The sequence below is a fragment of the Loa loa genome (assembly GCF_000183805.2).
Source record: "Loa loa unplaced genomic scaffold supercont3.332, whole genome shotgun sequence".
NCBI classification, from domain to species: Eukaryota; Metazoa; Nematoda; class Chromadorea; order Rhabditida; family Onchocercidae; genus Loa; species Loa loa.
The window spans coordinates 70376-75612 of NW_018108512.1; positions in this window are offsets into that span (position 1 = coordinate 70376).

The window sequence follows — 5237 nt, forward strand, 5'->3', positions numbered from 1 at the left end:
ATAATAATAATAATAATAATAATAATAATAATAATAATAATAATAATAATAATAATAATAATAATAATAATAATAATAATAATAATAATAATAATAATAATAATAATAATAATAATAATAATAATAATAATAATAATAATAATAATAATAATAATAACAATAGTAGTAATAATAATAGTGACGATAATGATAACTTTACAATTGCTTAAATTCATACCGCACTTTATCTTGATCTTGACCTAGTCGGATTTTGGGTATTACTCGACTGATTGCTGTGCCACAACACAGGATTAGATATGTGAAGGGGAAAAAATAATAACAAAGGCGGACAAAAAGTATTTACTTTAGTTACACATAAATTCCAATTTGAAGTCTGAGAGTTGAGTAATGTAGCTGTCTGAAAACTCTAACTAGCGAAATCTGATAAAGTAAATAAAGGGATACGATAGTATTAATAACAATAAAATTAGTAGTTTTTTTTAAAAATTTTTTCTCATTTCCATCTTTTTTTCTCTACTTTTCATCCTAACTCATCTCTTCACTGTAATCCTTTCAATCCTGTTTGATTTTGTACCAAATCTTGTTAAAACACTAATAATTTAGGAAGGAAAAAAAAATTTTCAGGAACATTGATTGGTTTAGCAACATTTTTCAATGATAACAATGTTAGTAATGTGATTTGCTGCGTTTTTCGTTATCAGTATGATAAAGTTGCAATGGAGGTTTTGCTTTGAAATATGCAATATCTTTGAAATATAAGTGTTAATCAGAAGCAAATGTGAAATTAGGCATAATACAGGATATGCCCTAAAGGATCTCTCAGCTTTAACCGGGACCAACCTAATTCCTAATTAATTAATTCCGATGAATATTTCACCTTAAAAAAAACGAATCTTTTTGTGTAATAAATTATGCTAAAATACACTAAGTGCCAATAATGTGACACAGTTTTCGTTTATGTTTTCCATGAAAGCATAAAATAGCTTAATGCATTCTATTTATCTTTTGAGTGAAATGATTTTCTGAGAAGTTCATTTTGTTTTTTTCATTTTTCCTATGTTTACCTTTTTCGTAGACATTTTGTAAGATTAAGTGTGAAGAGAGAAACAAACCACTTACTGAACTGGTTGACCGTAAATGACGCAGAAAAATTTCAATTAATGATGATTAAAATTTGAAGATGTTTTCTTCGTTCATAAAATACCATCACAATTTCCCTTCCACCTCTTCAAATTCCTTGTTGCCTAACTCTTTAATTAGGCGGTATTTCTTTTAAAATGAATCTTTTTTTTCTTATGTTGAAGATCGAAGCAAGGAATTTTTGCTGGCAAAAAGTTAACAAAACTTTAATCAATTTCTTTTCAAGTTATTAATTTTGATAATTTCGAAATAATAAACACTGATTTTATTTCAAGCTAAGTAGGCGCTAATCTTTCTCAACATTTATTTAAGTTGCAAATTTTTTGATTTACCAACTGCACCTATCATTCTTTATTATGTCTTCGTTAATTTTTTTGATAAATTACAGCATAGATATTTTAAGGAAAACAAACGATCATTCCGTATATTAACAAATGACGATTGGCTTATTAGACTGATATTGCAGCAAAATGTATGAATACGTCTTCTTCCCTTCAAAATTTCCTCTTGAAGCAGACCGAGATTATCTGGAGTTTATCGATGAATAAATGAGAGAGACATAAATTATTTTCAAAAATAAACACCATTTGTCATTGCCAGTACTACATTACTACTTGTAACTGATCGACGGAAGTGTAAGATTAAAAAAAGAAAGAGAATATAAAAAAAATAAAAAATAAAACAGAAAAGAGATTGAAGAGCCTCCAAGAGTTACAGATTTATATATATTTAAACGAATTTTATAATATATATTGCTCTCCTAACATATATATATCCCAAGAAAATACATTCAGTAATAGCAACAAAGTGATAAATATTTGAAAACAATTGCTCAGAGATTGGCAATTAGTTTAGGGATAATTTTTGAAAGTAAAATAAACCTATTCTAAGCTATAGACAAATATGCATGAATAGGATTTGCAGAGAAAATTTTCAAACCACCAAATATTTTCAAAATTTTCAACATTATTATCTTTTGATGGTAATTATGATTTCCGTTTTGAAAATATACATACTTGATGAATGTGTCAAATGTCAAACTATTTCATATCTAGCAATTCGAAAAATAGCGATAAGAGTAATTAAAGTGGTTAATTGTATATTAGTTTTAATTCGAGCAACTGGGAGAATTCGAACACCGAGACAAGACATTTTTCAAGAAGCTTCAAGTAAGTAAGGAAGACACTAAAAAGCACTAACTAAACAAGACAGTGAGAATTGCTCTCTCGTAAAAGTGGATTAAAACAAATGATTTGTTAAGCGAACTCAATAACACTTAAGGTAAATCGAAATTTTAATCTTTCAAATAAAAATAAATATTGAAAAGTCATTTAACACAAGCGAAACTGCCGCATGTTATTTCACTGATGCAAAACAAATTTGTTGTTGCGTTGACTCAGTCCGCAAAAAGAAAGCTTTTCATTTTTTCCGCAGTATTTCCTTTGGACCCTGTTTTTTTTTTTTGCAAATGTACTGCGAAACTAAAAGGTCTCAGGCTAGCAAAGTATGTGATATTGCTCACATATAATATACCTATTTATTGTTTGAAAATTTGATTTTTAATTCATCTACTGAGCTATGAAGTCAATTTCATGAGGTCCATTATAACCGTTTCAAAGAGTATTTTAAATTTGCTTATCAATATAATTATACTTTTCATCACATTTCTGAGATGACATTTGCAAAAGCCATTGTTAAGCTATTGTTTACATTTTCATCCAATTTTGTTTACATAATGGAATATTGCATTATGCATGAGTTGTGCTATGTTCCAATTACATAAATTTTTGACTAATTGTAATTTAATTCGAATATTACATCCTTTTTTTTCCTCCGTAATATCATTTCTTACCCTAAATGTAATTTAATTACTCTTCGTTCCATCATAAATTAAACTAAAAGCTCAGCTGCAATGGTTTTACCACTTTTTTTACTCTAAATTCTAAATATATTTTCCATTGTTTTTTCACATTCAGATATTTATTTACATTTCTACAGTGCTAGCAATCATAGCAGTAAGTTAAAATTTGCAAGAGAAATTACCTTGCACTGCAAATCGTTCGTTTAGTGTTAGACTGAAGATTTCTAATTATTCATGCAATTTTAATATCTTCTTATGTATGTCCCTTTAACAAGTTATTTAAATTATTATTCGGAATGCTTCAAACTTTCCAAAAATTTATTTTATAAAATAAAATTAAATTATTTCAGTTATAGAATAAATACAAAAATGCATCTTTTTCAGAGTATTATCGAAGGAAATATTTTTGCTAAATACATGCTTCCAATGAGATATTCACTTTTTTAAGTTTAGATTTCTACCATTTTTGATTTTTTTTTTTTGAAATATAACAATTTGCTAATGGTAATCGTATCTGCTTTAACAATAATCAGCATAAGATCTCATAATTTATTATATGCAAAGATTTCAAACCAAAAATAATATGTTGTTTGTGAAATCTTCATGTTTTCCAGTTAAGCACAGAATTTTATTGGTAAGACAAAGACGACAAAATATAGAAGTAAATCTTGAATTCGTACGAAAATTTCAAAACTTAAAGCAACGATATTTGTGATAATCACTTTTTTGTATAACTAAACTAAAGACACGGCCCTACTATCTTAATATGACTGTCATCTTGATATATATATATATATATATGTATATATATATGTTTGCTAGCGGTTACTAAGAAGTATTCCAAATTGTTATACAATTACTCATCACTTGAAAACAAATAAATGAAATTAGGAAACAAAGGAAACAAATAAAAAACAAAGGAAACAAATAAATGAAATTAGCAAATGAATAAATAAAATATGTCAAGAAAAATAAAATAAGTGAATTGTTTTATTAAATATTTAGATTGAAAAAAGTTAGTGACAATTAAATGAGATAGTCAATAAACGTAATTAGTAATCCTTATTGCATTTTATTATGTTTTTAACCGCATAATTGATTAGCTATTAAAATAACAAGCTACTGCCAAGTTTTTTAAAAAAAATGTGTGTAGCTCAAATTTTTGGTTTTCAACTACTCATTTTCAAAATTAATGAAGTGGCGAAAAAAATTTCAGTTGATGTTTTTTGAGAGTTAAGATCTGTGAAAAGAAATATTAATAAACCTTTTCTCTCGTCATCTTTACTAATAGCTAATTTCCAATATTCAATAATATGTGGAAATTATATTCCAATTTGTCACTAAATTGAAACAAATGCACAAAGACACAGTTAATTATGTTTTTGGAAATTGATAAATCACAAATCAGAAAGTTTGCATAGAAATTAATTTTTGTAAATGTGTTGTACAAAAATATCAACTCAATTTTACATTATCAGTCAGTAATTTTCATATGAAATTTCATGTAACAATATATCAAAACATAGCGAAGGATGAAAATTATACAAAAATAATTTATAATATGATATATTTTGGAATCTTTGGCAAACAATTGACGACGTGATGTCAAATACGCTTGCAATTTTAATAAAAATCATTGGTGAATGAACGATACAATCAATTGTCGGAAATTGTAATTCTACTAAGTTATACGGTAATTTTGAAATTGCTAATTCAATATTACGTCACTTTGATGGCACAATGTTAGCTCTCTGAAAAATAGAATTAAAATCGCCGGGGTCTGAAAAATAGAATTAAAATCGTTCTTGAACATTCTCTTAGCCAAGATTTTTGAATGGCATGATTGTGACAAAATAAAAGATAAAAAGGCTATTTGTCATTTCATAATTATTAACTGGGAACAATTGGTTGTCGTTTTCTTTGGTGACAAATGTGATGTGGTTAATATATCTCATGCGGTATTTATACGACAATAAGGATGAAAAGAATATTGGTATCCGAAACGAAAGGAAAGAATTCATTTATCATTTCAAAGATTTGCATCGTTATGGTGAATTCAAATATAAGCTATTCTTTATGCCCGAAATATGCATGAAATTATAGGTAATGAATAAAATTCTGTCAGTGCAGATCAATTTCATTCAGATGATGACATTTGTATATAGCATTTCCGTTTTTTTTTTTTTTTTTTGCCTATAACTTCTAATGACTACAAAAACAATGCACTGCAATATTA